Source organism: Coenobita brevimanus, chromosome 79 (genome assembly GCF_032717465.1).
Source record: "Coenobita brevimanus isolate Jiangsu-jjx chromosome 79, ASM3271746v2, whole genome shotgun sequence".
NCBI lineage: Eukaryota > Metazoa > Arthropoda > Malacostraca > Decapoda > Coenobitidae > Coenobita > Coenobita brevimanus.
The window spans coordinates 1,950,773-1,969,608 of NC_137032.1; the positions used below are offsets into that span (position 1 = coordinate 1,950,773).

Genomic DNA, 18,836 nt, shown 5'->3' on the forward strand with positions numbered 1-18,836 from the left:
ATGTCACTCACCGTGTTGCAATATCATCTAACTCAATGGCAAGTGGCACTTCATCATGCACCCTCCCTCAGACAACTCTTCATTTCAGAAATAATACTTTTTCCTGTATTCCTTTTTTTTTTTTTTCCTTGCTGGTACCTGCTCCCGGTGAGTTGGTTTCCGAAAGCAGGAGAACTTTTACCCCAATATATTACTGTCATCATCATCACCACCGAAACCAAAGTTCACACTGTTGTAAACTAGAAAACATGAAAAAGGAGGACGCTGAATTAGAGAACAAGTGAGCATGACATGAATATGAGTCAACAGTGAAGTATTATTGTCCCACCAGCACTTCCTCAGTCCAGTGACCCACCACCCTCTCTCCATCACCACCACTACTTTGCATCACCACCATTGCTCTCCACCACAGCCACCATTCTCCACCACCACAACCGCTACTCTGTATCACCACCACTACTGTCCATAACCACAACTACTCGCCACCACCACCACCATTCTTCACCATCACCACTACGACCATTACATTCCACCACAGCCACTACTCTGCATCACCACCGCTACTCTCCACCACCACCATCATTCTTCACCACCACCACCACCACCACCACCACCACCACCACTCTCCACTTCCACCACCCCTCTCCATCACCACCGTCCCTCTCCATCGTCACCATTACTCCCCTGCTTTGATTTATGGGGGAGATTTTTACTGTAGTACTTTTTCTGCTCCCGTCCACACCCCCTCACATACACCCCCCACTCCACTCCCCACCCATACCCCTGTCCCCCCCACACGCCCGTACGAACTCCTCCCACCCGTTTCCACATATATACCACATATATGCCTCATACAATACACGTCCTGTAAATAACTTGTCACACATACTCACATACCCCACTTTCACACCTCATACATGCATACATACTTTCTCTCTCTCTCTCTCTCTCTCTCTCTCTCTCTCTCTCTCTCTCTCACAGGCTCAAAGAACAGATACCGGAGTCGTACCAATAACTTAGGTTACTGTATAAGAAACTGCAATACCGTTACCAAATTACCAAGACATCATGACCTACCTATACCCTCCACGTCTTTTTACCTTCTCCCCATCAGACAACATTATCGTAGTCTCATAAAAAAGATACAATAGTCATAGGCTACTCCGTAACAAAGTGCCAAGTTGTTACCCTCATCATCTATATCCTCTCAGTATATCGTGCCTTCTGTCTCTCATGTATCTTTGAGAGAGAGAGACAGACAGACAGACAGACAGAGACAGAGAGAGAGATTGGACTCAGATACGATACCCCAGTCTGTAACCCATGACCGAGAAACGATAGGTCAGCAATATTTTCCTTTTACGATACCAATACGTTTAGTTGTCCAAGGAGGAGCGGGATAGTTGTCACCAGAGATGTTTGAAGTAATCTTTCCATGCCTTGTGGTTAGTGTGCTCATTAATAGATCTACAGTCTATTCACTCAGACTTGGCCAGAATGTACCCTCTCACCATCTTCAGTTCTGACCTGTAACAAGAGATTAACAGTAGAATATGGTGCTTACAAAAGAAATAGAAGAAAATATAGAGCCTTTGTTTTTGTATTTTCTTTCTACGTCTGAGCTACGAGAAATGAGCTCCCAAAGGACGAAAATCTCTGCCTGGTTAAAGTGGACGAAGTAGAGCCTTGTTTGTTTGACTCTGCGCCGTTCTGTACCCCCCTCACCTTAAATACCATTGCTCTTTACCGTCTGATCACACTGCAATAACTCTTCACTTATCTCTCTTTTAAATTCCTGCAGAGTTTTAGAGTCAAGGAGATACAGTTCCTTATTTTTACTCGGGTCAGTATTTCTTCATAAGCGTTGCATTGTTTTTCTTCGTTATTTTTTCTGTCTCTTACAGTCTCTTCCTCTTCAACCTTCCTGTGGTTATTCTTCCTTCTGATTTTTCCTCTCTCTCTCTCTCTCTCTCTCTCTCTCTCTCTCTCTCTCTCTCACACACACACACACACACACACACACACACACACACACACACACACACACACACACACACACACACACACACACACACACACACACACACACACACACACACACACACACACACACACACACACACACACACACACACACACACACACACACACACACACACATTCCATCCTTAAATTGCCCCATCTTCCTTCCCATCCAATTTTTCATTTCCGTCTCTACCTTCCCTTCCTTCACCACTTGTTCTCCCTCCTGATTTTTCCTCCATCCCTCCATTGGTTTACTCCCTCCCAATTTTCCTCCCATCCCATCCTTAACCTGCCCTCTCTTCCTTACCTTCCCATATTTCACCCCCTTCCCTTCCCTCCCTTCCATCACGCCATCCCTCTCATTCCCTACCATGATTTCTGCCTCCCCCCAACCATTCTCTTCCCCAAACCACACCATCTCGTTTCCTTGGCCCTTATTCTTTAACTTTCCCTTCTTTTCTCCTTCCCTCCTCCTTATTCTGTCTCTATATTTCCTTTTCTCTCCTCCATTCTCTTCGTAACTCCATTTCATCCCTCTCCTTTCCCCTCTTCCTCTCCACTCTTCCCTTTTTTTCTTCTTTCTTTTTCTCTCCTTCTGTAGCTCCTTCGTCCCTCTCAGTCATCCACGTTTTTCTCCTTTCCTCTTCCCTTTCATCATCACCCTGTACTCCCGTTCGAGCAACCCCTCTGCTCTCCTCTCCTCTCCTTTCCTCTCCTCTCCTATCCTCTCCTTTCCTCTCCTCTCCTCTCCTCTCCTCTCCTCTCCTCTCCTCTCCTCTCCTCTCCTCCAAACACGTCGTCACACTTCACCTTACCTCGCTCACAACCCTTAGAAAGTGTTCCCCATTTTTCATTTTCCTTCACAATTACCACTCATCTCCCCCTCATCATTTTTCCCCTCCCACAATTGCCGCTCATTTTCACCAGTCCTCCCGAGCTGAATGGAGAGACGGGAATGTGGATGTAGCCAGAAATGAGTAAGAGGTAGCTTGTTCATTTCCATCCACTTCCCTGGCGCATTTATCTGTCTTCCTCATCTCCCTCACCGTATCTTGCTAATCTGTTATCCTCCTCCTCCTCCTCCTCCTCCTCCTCCTTACCTTGCATAGTCACTATCTTCCTATTAGTCTTCCCTTCTCTTCTCTTCTTCGCCATTCTTCCCTGCTATCATCCTTCTGTTACGTAATTTCTTTGTCCTCCCTCTCTTTCTCTCCTCTCCCTTCCTCTTCGCTTCTCCATTGCTTTTCCTCCCTCCCTCCCTGCTCCTCTCTTCCTGTCCTCTCTTCCTGTCCTCTCTTCTTGTCCTCTCTTCCTGTCCTCTCTTCTTGTCCTCTCTTCCCTATAATTATCCTTCAGTCAGCTCCCTCCTTCCTTTTCTCTCTTTTCCTCTTCTCTTCTGTCTTCCCACTTTTATTATCCTAACCTTTCTCCTTTTCGTTATTTTGGCATCTCTCTCTCTCTCTCTCTCTCTCTCTCTCTCTCTCTCTCTCTCTCTCTCTCTCTCTCTCTCTCTCTCTCTCTCTCATTCTTCCATATCTTTACCTTTACTTAGTTTCTTTGTTCCTTTTCATATCTTCCTCTTCTATCTTTATCTCATCTTATTTTTCTCATCCTTCGCCTTCCCATTCCTTTTGCCTCCCCTCCTCTTCTCTTCCTGTCACTCTTTCCTCCCTACAATTACCCTTCAGTCACCTTCTTCATCCTCTCTCCCCCTCGCTCTCCCCCTCCCCCTCCCTCTCCCAGCTCCATGACCTCCCTTCCCTCCCCTTCCCATCATTCTACCCTGCCATCATCTGTCTGTTTCATCTCATACTTTTCTCTGTATACACCTTGCTGTCTCATCCCTACCTATTTCCATGCTCCCTGTCCCTTGCTTCCCCTTCACTCTGCCTCTCCCTGTCATCCCCATCCCTCTTTTTCCCATCCCTCTGCTCTACCATCAGTTGTCCGTCTCCCATACCTCGCTTAACACACCACCAATCCATCTAACCTTCCCTACGTCCTAATTTACTCTTTCGTCCCCTTCCCACCCTACCTTGCCGTCTCCCTACTGTACCTACCATCATCCCCTGTCTTCCCCTGCACCTCATTCCCCACATCCATACCCTCTACCTTTATGTACACTTCCCTACCACACACACCCTACACGCACACACACACACACACACCCAAACACTGCCCCATCTCTGTCATTCTTCCTGTCTCCCTTCCCTATCATATGACCATTCATCTTTATATCTCTCCCTACACCCTGCCACCTCATCCCTACACATACCTCTTCCGCTTTCTCTCTCTCTCTCTCTCTCTCTCTCTCTCTCTCTCTCTCTCTCTCTCTCTCTCTCTCTCTCCCTACCTCTTTCATCCTCACTCCATTCCTTTCCATCTTTCTCATCATCAGCCCATTCCCTCCCATCACCCATCCCTACCATCAGCTCTCCATCCCTTTCCATCCCTTTCAAGGCCCTGTCACAATACACCTCACCCTGCCTCCATCCCAACACTCTCCCTGTCATTCTTACCTTTTCCCTGCCATTCTCCCTCCTCCCTCCTCATCAACTGCTTTGCTGTTTTTATCTTTGGTTCAGTAGATAACTTACTTACAACCTTCTCTATAAAAACAGCCTCAGAGGAACCAGTAGTCCTGTTGCTATTTGCTTTCTGTTGTACTCTTTGTATTCCTCTCTAAGACCTTCCCATACACTTCCACCTTTACAGATACACTCTCCAGTAACTCCATCCTCTCCCCCTACTCCTGCTTGTCTCCCTACTCCATCCTCTCCCCCTACTCCTGCTTCTCTCCCTACTCCATCCTCTCCCCCTACTCCTGCATCTCTCCCTACTCCCTCCTCTCCTCCTTATCCCTCCCTCGCTCCCCCAGTCCCTGTCACCCTTACTTCTTTTCTTTCCATCGCCATCACATTCACCATTCCTCTTGCCATCTCTCCACCCCACAATCAACTGTCCATCTTCTTCCATACCTCTCCCTACACCCTGCCACCCTACTCATGTCGATATCCCTTCCCCTGCTGTCCCTGTCTCCCCTCTACGCTCCCCATCCCTGTCACCCTCACCCCTCTCCTTCCCATCTCTCCCTCACCTATTTTCTTCCCACATATCCACCCTTCCATCATTATCCATATTCTCCCTTTTTTTTTTTTTACGCACTACCAACCTACCCATTCCTTCTCTTTCCCCCTTTACACACACACACACACACACACACACACACATCCTCTCCCCTCTCCTTCTCATCTTCTTGTTACTTCTCTACACCTCGCCACAGGACACCCTTCACCTTACAGTTTGTCCCTTCTCTCTTTCCTCCCTGTTCTTCCTCTCCCTGTCATCCGCTCCCTTCTTTCCATCTCCATCACCCCCCATCCCATCTCCCTGCCCTTCCATCAACTCTCCATCTTCCATACCGTACCACCTCATACCCTTCCTTCGCTCCCAGCCCCCTCTTCCCGTGCCACACCACTCACCCCTGCCTTACCAACTCACTCCTCCCCCTCCATCATGTTATATTCTATCCCAACTTTGATCATACGGGCGTAGTCTAAGATCTTTTGGTGATATCTTATGTTCTTCATCACCGCTTTCTTACGCAAATTACACCTCAGTATTTTCTTGTATGTTATTGATGTAAACCATGTCGATATTAAAAACGGTATAATTAGCATAGACGAGAACGCTAAGGTGTGATAGACAAAATAAATCGCAGAGGAAGTGGTCTTACGAATCCTTTTATGGTACCTAGCATATGACCCAGACTCATAGATCACACAGACCTTTTCCCATATGCAACAGATGGCCTAACACCTTCACATACCACCTCCTTGGCTCTAGTACCCACCGTCTCTCTTGAATACATGCTAGAGTTGTCTCATTCAAAACTGATGGCGTGGTATTAACGGGGATATTTCAGTGGCCTGTCGGTGGATCTTGTGGAAGATTCTCTCTCTCTCTCTCTCTCTCTCTCTCTCTCTCTCTCCAGGATTATTTCTTACTATCCAGTTGAGATCTCTGTACAGGTCTTACGGCAGAAATTCCACACACAATATATACCTGGATAGGGTCACTACTTACTGTCCTGTCGAGATCTCACTACAGCTCTTATGGCAGAAATTCCATGTTCCTGCATAGGATCTTTATTTACTGTCTTGTTGAAGTCTTTATACTCTTGTGGCAGAAATTACAGCTGTTCCTTAAGATCACCCGTCTTTCTGTCTGAGTCTGTCTCCATAGTCATTTTATATACAGTGCTAAAATAATCTTAACATTGTTTCCTTTCAGTAGTAAAGTAACATTATTTTTCTGTTGGTAGTAGTAGTAGTGGTAGTAGTTACAGTAGTAGTAGTAGTTGTTGTTGTTGTAGTAATACGGCAATAAGCAACTCAAAAACGTCATGACAGGTTTTCGCCTACCATAAGTGACGTCATTTTGTGACGTCACAGCCATGCGCTGATTGGTCGGCTCCATACTCCACTACAGGTCGCTAATATGCTACCCTGCTAACCCTACCACCCCTACCCTGCCAACCCTGTCACCCTTACCCTGCCAACCCCCTCATCCCTACCCTGCCAACCCATCACCCCTGCTATGCCTACCCATCGCCCCTACCCTGCCTGGTCCCTCACGCTGACCCTGCCAACCCATCACCCATACCCTACTACGGTCCCTTGTCGCCTTCACCCTGTCTGGAGGTAACTGTTCCCCTGTACAAACAACACGCACCACTGACTACGGGCATCTCTCTCTCTCTTACACACACACACTGACGTCCACCCACACATAGTTTTGCGTACACACACACACACAGTTTGAGGAGGATATAATAAATAAAAGTAGTGATCAACCAAAGCTGTTTTACAGCTATATCAGAAGCAAAACCAAAGTAAAAGATATAATACAATCCATCACGGACGAGGGAATCACTTATACACAAGAGAAAGATATTTGTGAAGCACTAAATAAGAATTTCCAATTAGTTTTTACAGAAGAAAAAAATTTTGAGAGGGACTATGTGGAACACGCATGTCCACACATACTACCAGATATACAAATAGCAGAAAAAGTAATACAAGAGGAGTTAAGTAGATTAGACAGAGGAAAAGCAAGTGGTCCTGATGAAATTTCATGTTGGGTGTTACGAGAATGTGCAAAGGAGTTAAGTAAACCATTATTTTTAATTTTCAAGAAATCTTTGAGTCAAGGGAAACTACCTGATATTTGGAAAAAAGCAAATATAGTCCCCCTATTCAAGAAAGGAAATAGACAAAATCCTCTCAACTACCGACCAGTATCACTGACTAGTGTTGTAAGCAAGGTATTAGAAAAACTTATAAGAAAAGCTTGGGTAAATCATCTAGAAAAACACAGTATGATAACAGAAAGACAGTTTGGTTTCAGAAAAGGAAAATCATGTGTTACTAATCTGTTGAGCTACTATGACAGAGTAACAAACACAATACAGGAAAGGGAAGGATGGGTGGACAGTATCTATTTAGATTTCAAGAAAGCTTTTGACACAGTACCACACCAAAGACTTTTATGGAAGCTGTACCATCAAGGAGGAATTCGAGGCAAACTGTTTTGTTGGATGCAAGATTTTCTCATAAAAAGAGAAATGAGGACAGTACTAAGAGGAAACTACTCATCATGGAAAGAAGTGACTAGTGGAGTACCACAGGGTTCGGTGCTGGCACCAATCATGTTTCTAGTGTACATAAATGATATAAACAGTAACACTGGAAATGAGAGCTATCTGAATATGTTTGCAGATGATGCAAAAATACAAAGGAGAATTACTAGCACAGACTCTTGTAGGGAGCTACAAGAAGAATTAAATAAACTTCATGAATGGAGTAGTACATGGCAAATGGAATTCAATGTGGACAAGTGTCATGTAATCAAGTTTGGTAAAAGTGGAAAAAGACCTGATTGGGATTATAAGTTAGGAAATAAAACCCTATACACATCAGAAAGAGAGAAAGACCTAGGTGTGATTATCAATAACAGACTATCTCCGGCTGACCACATCAGCGAGAAGGTACGGAACATGTATACACTGCTTGCAAATATGAGAATAGCATTCACATACATAAATGAAGACATGCTAAAAAGGATAATAACATCATTCATTAGACCAACCCTGGAATATGCATCAGTAGTCTGGAGTCCTCATCTCAAAAAGCATATAGACAAGATTGAAAAAGTTCAAAGGGCCGCTACAAGATGGATACCAAGCTTAAGGGACCTAAGCTACAAAGAAAGACTAAATAAACTGAATCTACCAACACTACAGGAGAGAAGGAAAAGAGGTGACATGATAATGCTATATAAGTGCATATCAGGAAAGGAGAAAATAGACATAAATGATTACTTAACATATGGAGAAGCATCAGCAAGAGGACACCGCAAAAAAACTGCATAAGAAGAGAGGTGATAAAGACGTAAGGAAATTCAGTTTCCCAAACAGAGCAATTGATCAGTGGAATGCACTACCGAATGAAATAGTGTGTGCCAAAACAATTCACAAATTTAAGGATATGTACGATAAATATGGTCTAAGACACGGGACAATACGAGCTTGACTCATTCCTGTAAAGATACAATTAGGTAAGAACAATTAGGTAAGAACACACACACACACACACACACACACGAGCGCGCTCCTTATGGGCCAAAATAGGATTGGATGATGGTTAGGTGGATTATTATTGTTGCGCACACGTTTGGATTTTTCTGCGAAACCACAGCTAAATATCAGCGTATGGGTTTATTCTGTGAGTGACCTGCATCTGACCCCCAAGAGTTGAACTTTCTAATGTTTCGTTTGTGGTGAGAGTATTTAAGTAGATAATTTACCTTAGTGTATGGTGATCAGCTGTGTTGGATCCTCGATAATTTACTCCTTATAAACAGGTAAGGTACCCACCTTATGTTTATATATAAGGGGGACCCCGTTTCGAGTTACGCATTATATCATTAATTTTAATAATTAGTTTTAGTAATTACCTTCATAAAGGAATGTGGAATGATGTATGTAACTGCTTCGTGTAGAAAGGAGTATGGAGTGGGGAGTGTCGACTTAAGGGATGTAAATTATTTCATTCCCAAGTTGAAAACAACCGAAGCACTTCGTTCCAAAATTCGCTAATGGATAACAAGGGTCGTTCAGCAGAGCCATAGTGTCCACTGTGCATCGATCTCACCCGGACGACTCATATACAGTGTTTCCAGTAACTGGCTTTGGTGTTTATGCAACGATGAACTCAATATTATTCCCATTATGTTACACAGCTAATGGGAGAGTTTACGACACGGACCCAAGATAATGCCGGGACTTACACCATACCCCTTGAGTGGATACACATACAAATACCACCTCACTACGTTACCTAAGTACCACCTAGTATTTCCGGTGCATAATAATGACCTTCATTTATTCAGCAGGTTAGGTTTGAGTCATACAGAGTAGCGGTACGACGTATGGAAGCAACAGAATAAAATGGAAGCTAATTTGTGTTTGGTCCATTCATAGAAATTAGTAAAAAAAAATACATAATGATAATAATACAGTATACCATATTATTATTTTTTCTTGTTTCAGGTAATGTGTTCAGTGCGTGAGTCAACTTATGTAAGTATGGAGTATGTTCTCTCTCTCTCTCTCTCTCTCTCTCTCTCTCTCTCTCTCTCTCTCTCTCTCTCTCTCTCTCTCTCTCTCTCTCTCTCAAATTTAGGTTCGTCTGTTGTTCACCTTCTCTCCATTGTGTTCATTCTAGTTCACTCACACAATTTCTTCTGAAGGGTGTTATTTCGAAGGTATGTTTTAGACCTATTCTTATTTATTTATTTATTTTGTAGAAATACGCTTTTCGAAGACTATATGCGACGTGGCTACTTAGACTTGCAGGGATTTTGCACACACACACACACACACACACACACACACACACACACACACACACACACACACACACACACACCTCGAGAGATCATTTTCACCAGTTAACTATTTTCTACATCCACTTCAGTCACCCAGACTGCGTTAATCATTTCAATACGAGAGAGAGGGAGAGAGAGAGAGAGAATCGCATGCACGTTGTTTTTGTTGCTTTTTTTCATTCATTATACGGCCAGACGATTTTATTCTTTCACACCTGACTGTTCACCTTGTAATAATATCAGTGTTTACCTTTCTGCTTATATATCCACCTTAATGTATTCTGTACCCCCCACCAGTACATCCTTCCACATCAGTACCCCCTCCACTTCCCCTCTCCTCCCCCCTTCCACTTTACTCCTCTCATCCACCTCCTCTTTTCCTCCCATCTCCACCTTTTTACATTCACTACCCTTCCTTCTCCCACCCCTGCCCCCTCTACCTCTCCCCTCCTATCTTCTTCACCTGATTTTTCTCTTCTTTTACCTCCTATCCTCCCCTCCACGTAATTTCTCTCGCCCATCTCCCCCCTTCCACATAAGTACCCTCACATTCCATATCCCCCCTTCCACATAAGTACCAGCACATTCCATATCCCCCCTTCCACCTTATTCCACTCGCCTCTCCCACTTCCCCTTCCACTTCAGTGCTCTTTTTTCTCTCCAACTCCCGATTCATTTTTCTCTTCTTTCCACCGTTCCTTCCATCTATCCATGCCTCCCCCACCTCCCTCTCCTTCCTCCCTCCTCCCTCCCCCTCCACCCAGCCCTGCTTGTTACCTCTCCCCTCCTCCCTCCCTCCCTCTTCCCTACCTCCACTCAGCCCTTCCTCCCTTACACATGCACCTGTTACACCATCCCTCCTTTTTACCACGCTACCTCCCTCCCTCCCTCCCTCCCTCCCCCAGCCACCTCTCCCTTCTCCCTCGTCCCGCTCCTTTCCTTCTCTTCCCTATTCCCACTCTACCCTTTTCTCTCCCCTATTTCTTCTTCTTTCCCCATTCACCCTCTCTCTTCTTCCATTCCATCCCCCTCTCATTCCCTCTTTCCCGTATTCCAATTCTACCCTTTTCTCTCTCCCTTATTTTTTGCTCCTTCCCCACGCACTCTCTCTCTTCTCCCACTCCCCTCTCCCTCTCCATTCCCTCTCTCCCCTATTCCCACTCTACCCTTTTTCTCTCCCCTATTTCTTCTCCTTTCCCCACTCACCCTCTCTCTTTTCCTACTCCCTCCTCCCTCTTCATTCCTTCTCCCTTATTCCCAGTCAACCCTTCTCTCTTTTATATCTTCTTTCCCCATTCACCCTCTCACTTCCCCCACTCCCTCCTCCCTCTCCATTACCTCCTTTGCCTTTCCCCCACTCTAACCTGTAAACCAAGACCTCCATTACAATTACTTGAAGAATACGAAGACAACAGTGGAAAAGATTAAAACAAATATCGTAAAATAATTAAGTCTAGAGTCTCTCCAAAGCAGAATAAAATCGTCTGGTAGCAGTAAAATAAACAGATAAATAAATAAATAAATAAATGAAAATCTTCCAGTGTTATCCTGAATAAAGACTAAATGATCGTGGCAAAGAAAACGGAGATGAAGACCCAGGATGCATAATCATCATCTGAATTCTAAATCTTTCCTACACTTCACCATGTACAGTTTCGGTCAATAATCCCTTTACATATCGTGGGTTCAGACCTAGTGAAGCCAGATTTGAGCCCTTCCAGTGCGTGTTAATATTATTGCAAAGTTTTAGGAAGATCTCATTTGGTTTTGACATTTCTGAGGCGGCGTAAAGGAATTTTTGACTGTATATGTACTTAAGCTTGTCTCAAGTGCATATATTCCTTGAAGATTAGATAAATAGTAGTAGTAGTAGTAGTAGTAGCATTATCAAGTAGTAATATCACCATCATCATCACATGTAGCGCATTACAACAGAGGTGTAGAAGAGAGAGAGAGGCAGTGTGGAGAGTGAGGTCCAAGGTAGAGCAGGCTGAGGACACAAACGGGTTCTGCCGGTGTGTGTGTGTGTGTGTGTGTGTGTGTGTGTGTGTGTGTGTGTGTGTGTTGGCAGAGTTTTTACCAGTTGATAATTCTAGGCTGTGGCTCCTGGCTCGCCCCTAGATACTCTCTTACGGCGGCGTTAAAGTCTATCAACGTGTGTCCCTCTCGCCCTTCCACGTCTCACCCTCCTTCCCCTCAACCATCACACTCTTCTCGAAATTCCTCGTGCGTTGGTTTTTCATTTATCTTCGTTACTATATTGATACTTTTCGTACGTTCGTTTTTTACATAATCTTCGTTACTATATTGATAAGCTTTGCGTAATCTTTTTTTTTATTTCTTCTTCGTCCTTTTTCCAACTTCTTAAGCTGACTGTTATCGCTCTAAATTCTTCTTGCGCTGGTTTTCGCTCATGTTCCTTTTATTCCCAGATTTTTCGTAAGCAGACTTTATCATCCAAAAACATTTCGTACGCATTTTTCTCTTTCACCCAGAGTCTTCGTACTGTGGTTTTCACTCCTCTTCGTTGTCTTATAGCCAAACTTTTCGTAAGCTGATTCCTCTTTCTAACACTCTTCTTACGCTTCTTTTTTTTTTCGTGTTTTTCGTCTTATCTTCAAATCATTCGTCTGCTGAATTTTTCCCTCCAGACACTTAATTCTCCCTTAACTCCATCATCTTTTCCTTTATCCTGCTTTTCCAAAATTTTCATATATATATATTTTTTTTTTCACCTCAGTAGTCCTCTTTCCTCCAAACTCACACTTAACTCTTCCTTTACTTCATCATCTCTTCGTTCATCCTGATTTTCCAGATTCTTCATCTTTTTTTTTTTTTTCACCTCAACAGTCCTCTCTCCTCCAAACTCGTAGCATGAGCGATTAATTTTCTTCGTGTCATCTCTCCCACCATCACCATATTTCCAAAAATATCCATACGCCTATTATTTTCTCTGTTTTTTTCCTAGTTCCTACATCAATTATTTCACTTCTCGCTCAAAAGTCCTTTTCTTCCTAATTCTTTCGTACGTACGCTAATTGTACTTCCTTCTGTTTTCTGCATCTTGCCTTTCTTTACTAGTTTCTTTTCGTCTCTCTCTCTCTCTCTTTCTCTCTCTCTCTCTCTCTCTCTCTCTCTCTCTCTCTCTCTCTCTCATAAAGTCGTCTGGAGTTAGGCTGAAATATCTTGCCCAGTATGCTTTCCGGTTGAGGAGTCTCCGAAGAACGTGTGTGTGTGTGTGTGTGTGTGTGTGAGAGAGAGAGAGAGAGAGAGAGAGAGAGAGAGAGAGAGAGAGAGAGAGAGAGAGAGAAATACTACCTTTTATATTATGCAAACTGTGCCAGTATTTTACCCCTTCATTATGGTGGCGTGAATTACTGTATTTATTTATTTATTTATTTGTGTATTTATTTATTTATTTATGTGTTTATTTATTTATTTGTATTTATTTATTCATTTATTTTGTGTATTTATTTATTTATTTATTTGTGTATTTATTTATTTATTTATGTTTATTTATGTTTATTTATTTATTTATTTGTGTATTTATGTATTTATTGCCGCATCAAGGCAATTCTGTTCACCTTCACGTCGACTGCTTTTAGTGAAGAGTAAATGAAAACGATCACCTGTATTCACGTAGGGTGTGGAAACTTGCAAACACCTCTTCCTTAGCGATTTATTTTGCACATTACACCCAACTATACTCATTTCACCTTCACTTGTCCCAGATATTCATCCGTTTGCAGTTTATTTCACGTAGCTCACTGGCAAAATAAGAAAATGTTACGGCTATACTGTACATCCCATCCATAGCACTTCTTCGTGACTAACATCATATTCTAGTGCTATTCTTTTACTACAACTCAGCATTCAAGGTGGAGAGATGGCAATGTTAGGCCAAGTTAGAGTAAAAGGAGTATAGTTTAATGTATCCCCCTTTGTATTATGGGTCGTGATTGTATACTGAGATAAAGTCAATTATTGAAAAGACTGATACAAAAATGAACGGGTAAGGGAAAAGTGTTAGGGAGCTTCCGCAGTGAACTAGAATATTGTCTTATATCTAACCCCCAAAAGGTCTCATCGAAAGTGAATAAACTCGTCTTTTGATCTAATGAATAAATGACAAAATAGGTATCAGACTAAAGAGATAAATTTAACTTACAAGAAAGCATGAAGATTTGAAGTATGAAATAAATAGCTATGTGAGAGGTGTTTAGAATTGTTACTAAGCCCACGAAAATTCTCTTCTAAGTCGTAGCGAGTGCGGTGAAATTTTAGTCCAAAAAAAATTCTCGTCGTTTCGCTAAGAGACTCGACTTACGATAATAAGGAGACTCGACTTACGATAAATTCCGGCCAGCGATATCTTAAGCGGCCGCGGAATACCTTCGTCGGAACTGTTGCCTTACGCGAGAGTCCGGACCAAAGTGCAATTCTCACCTCCATGTCGGCAATGCGTAAGTATCATAATTGCATATACATTGTCCATTATTCCATTTCCATCGACCGGGGCGCCAAGAGTCTCCCGGGGGCGCGTGGAAGCCGGGATACTTTGGACTCTAGGGGGCTGTGCGATAGGGGTGACTTTGGCCTGGGTTTCGGGGTGTGTTTTAGGCCGTTGTGTTGCCCAGGTTGGCCCGGTGTGAATGGTGGTTGTTTGTAAAGTGTGGGTGAGGGAATGTGTGGCCAACCAGTCTATCGTGTATCATCATCATCAACGGCCTAGATTTACAATATATTATACTTACTTCCGAGCGCATGTGTCGTCCCTCGTAGTGTGTGTGTGTGTTCGTGCGTGACTTTGCGTTGAGGCTGGGAAAGTGAGAATGAGAAATATAGACATAATAATAAACCTTGGCACCTCCGTCGTTGTGGTTGGGGAGGGGGAATGGGGTTAGGGGAGGGGTAGGAAGGGCGATGGAGATAGGGAAGGGGTAGTTGGGAGTTGAGAGGGAATGGGGAAAGGGAGGGATGGTGAGGGGGAGAGAGGTGGTGCGGTAAGGGAGGGAGGAAGGGATGGGTGAAGGTGGTGGGGAGGGAAAGTAGGTGTAGGGAGTGGTGGTGAGGGAAGGGAGGGATTGCAAGGGGAGGAAGGAAGGTAGGCGGAATGAGGGGAAGGGTGGGCTAAAAAGGGATGTGTGTGTATGCGTGTGTGTGTGTGTGTGTGTGTGTGTGTGTGTGTGTGTGTGTGTCATGTGTGCGTAGCGTGCGTATTTCGGACATAAGTGTGAATGAGATTGAGTGTTTGTTTGTCTGTATAGAATTACCATCAGTTTACATTATGCTCTGTTATGCTTGCTTTCCAAATCTGTTTTTATTCCGTACTAAAAAAAACGAAATCTGGTGACATATATTGAAATTTCTTAATGCTACCTCCAGATATTTTCATTCAGTAAAAAAGAAAATATATATTGAAGGGTTAATGAAGGTTGTACATGACTTCCAAATCTAAAAATATGTCGTGCACCAAATTGTTATGTGAAAAAAAATATAAAAATGGTACCTGAATTACGGGGTTCATGTGGAGCAGAGAGAGAGCAGAGAGAGAGCGAGCGAGCGAGCGAGAGAGAGAGAGAGAGAGAGAGAGAGAGAGAGAGAGAGAGAGAAACAAGAGGTATAATAAGAGAGTGAGGAGCTAGGGAGGGGAAAGCTGGTTGGTGAAGTGTGCACCGTCATTGTGAGGAACATGACGACCACCAGCACCAACACTCACTGGATTTCACTCACCTGCCTGGCCTATGTATGCCTCACTCACTCACTCACTCACTCACTTTCTTCTTGACTCACTCACTCAGCGTTACTCACTTGCACTTTCTACGTCAGTCATTCACACTTTCCCAACCTCTCTCCCTCCCTCAGTTTTCCTCATTCTTTTACTTTCCCTGCCTCACCCACTCACTCACTCACTCACTCACTGGGCCACAGGTTATACTCACAGCAGCCTATCCTGTGTGTGTGTCTGCCCTGCCTCATTCTTCCTGTCTGCTCTTCCTCACTTTCCATGTCTACCCATCATCCTACCTTCCTACCCTGCCTGTCTCTACCTGCCTATGATGCCTTACCCTACCTGTCCACCTGCCTCACTCTGCCTACCTAGTCTGCCTCATTCTTCCTTGTCGTACCTCTCTCTCCCTCCTCTCCTCCCCTTCACTGTCTCACCTTCAAGGAAAACAAGCAACTAAAGAATAATTCGCAGTCACTTCTACTTTCTCTCTACCCTGGCTTACTCTCCCTACCTTGGCTTACTCTCCCTACCCTGGCATACTCTCCCTACCCTGGATTCCTCTCCCTACCCTGGCTTACTCTCCCTGCCCTGTTTCACGCTCCCTGGCTCACTCTTGCTGCCTTGTTTCACTCTCCCTGCCACACATTCAGCGTACCCCAAGTCTCCCTGTCAAACTCTCCTGCTCTTCACTCCCTGTTTCACCCTGCGTCACGTTTCCTTGCCCTGCCTCACCCTGTCTTACCCCTTCTTATGCTACCTCGTCTTACCTCACCCTGCTTCACCCTCCTTTGCCCTGCCTTGCTTGCCTTACCCTGCCTTGTCTTTTTCTCGCCCTGCCTTGCCCTGCCACACCCTGCCTTCCCTCTAAGCCACACCCAGTTCTGTGTTAATGCATTCAGTAGCCTTGTTGATCCCTTCACTACGATGACCTAATATGTGAAGCAAGTGCCATGCGGGGCCTAGCTTCGGTGCTCATTTTCGTAATTTAAGCCTTTGAGCTTGTGGTGGGGTATGCACTCATAATTCTGAGATAGAACGCCAGTACACCACGCAGTTGCCCTCTATAAATGTTGCTCTAAGAAATTTGTTGTCTGTCTGTATCTATGTTTCCATCTGTCTATCTATCTATCTATCTATCTATCTATCCATCCATCTGTCTATCTATCTATCTATCTATCTATCGTCTGTCAACCTCTATATACCGTATGCTGTGTATATTGCAGTAAATACAAACTGTCATGGTTGCTGATACTCATGCACACTAATGGTCTGCACACACACACACACACACACACACACATTCAAAATCAAAACATTCTCTCTCTCTCTCTCTCTCTCTCTCTCTCTCTCTCTCTCTCTCTCTCTCTCTCTCTCTCTCCATATTCAAGTAACAAAGCAATCGAAATCATATGATGTTCACAATGAGGATTCTCCCTTAGTAAATAAAGACATTTTGGCATTAACAAGCATAAAGAGAGTAAAGAAATACGTCCTCGTGCTGAAAGGGTTGGCGATAAAGGACGTGGTGGTGATAGACTGATAAGAGCGAAGGTCACGTGACAAAGTAGTGATAAGAGAAAGAAATGATGTATTCCCCAGCATGGTCTGTCTTGGTCTTCTCTGCTGCTGTGATAGTAGTGACAGCACTCTGACAGCACAGCATGCCAGGTGCAACACAACGAAACACAACACAACAGGCACGGTAAAGCACAACACAAATCACAGTACAGCTCAGTGCAACATGGTACAACAAAACATAACACACCACAAAACAACACAACACATTACATATACGACACAACACAACACAGCAACAGAACAAAACATGGTACAACACAGCGCAATACAGCACAAAACTGCAGAATATTCTTTATGCTACAACACAGCAGGTAAAATAACACAGCACAACACAAGCCCACAGCACAACACATTAGCTGTACCACAACACAGCCCAACACAGCCTAACCTAACATAAACATAACCTACCATTACAAGGTAGTGTTGTAGCCGCAGGGTGGTGGTAGCTCTCTCTCTCTCTCTCTCTCTCTCTCTCTCTCTCTCTCTCTCTCTCTCTCCAGCAACCCTTTTACCCCCACGCCCTGCCCATCTCCCTCACCCCCACACCCCTTGTCCCCTCATCCATTCCCAACCCATCCCCTCACTTCTTTCCCCTCTCCCATTTGCGCCTCACTCCTCCCTCCCCTTCTCTTCTCCCCATTCCCTCTCCAAACTCCATTCCCCCATCTTCGTTCTTTCCCCCCTCTCCCTCCCTCTGCACTTCTTCCCCACTCCCTTCCTACCCTCCTACCCTTCCTCCTTCCTCTCTCTCCTCCTCCCCTTCCATCTCCATCTATCCACTTCTCTCGCCACTCCCTATCCCTCTACCACTCCCGACCTCCTCCCTCTCCTCCCTTCTTTCCTTCCTCTTCCTTCTCATCGGCCCCTCACCACTCTCCCTTCTTCCCACCGTCACTTCCTACCCCCCTCTTAGCCTCCCAGTCTCTCCCCTTTTCTCCTCCCGACTCCCTCTCCCTACTTCCTCCTTCCCTTCCTTCTCCTCCTGTCTTCTCCCTCGCATGATGTGTAAAGAAAAAAAAATGCCGCAAAATCGAGAAGGAAAAACGGAGTAAGTAGAAGGAGGAAAACAGTAGGAGAGACTACCGACAGGGTGACCAATGGAAAAAAAAAAAAGTCTACATGTGTTCGTAGAAGTCAAAGGAGTATAGGCAGTCATAAATACAGGGAGAATAAATTAAAAATAAACATCACAGCAGGAGGTAAAGAAATACAGGAGTGGCATACGGGAAACACACACACACACACACACACACACACACACACACACACACACACACACACACACACACACACACACACACACACACACACACACACCGGAGAAACTGGCAACATAGTGCCCAGTGAAATCCGTTGTATATCTCTTCCTTGACGCCAACGATGGTATAAGCACTAATATAAAAACTTAGTGAGAAACCTGGACATCATAACAATGACACGTAAACAAGTGCAGTGGGAGGGATCAGAAACCCGAAAAGGAAGTCACAGATGCAGGAAAAATCAACAGCAAAGCGCCTAGTGAAATATGCTACTGAGGTAAAAGATGCATTGT

At 44.3% G+C, this 18,836-nt stretch overlaps 1 protein-coding gene across 1 annotated transcript in view; it reads left to right on the top strand.

The window, feature by feature from the left end:
• Window positions 1-18,836, top strand: part of LOC145408939 (transcription factor AP-2-epsilon-like) — a 289,633-nt gene that overhangs the window by 51,070 nt on the left and 219,727 nt on the right. The window lies entirely within an intron of this gene.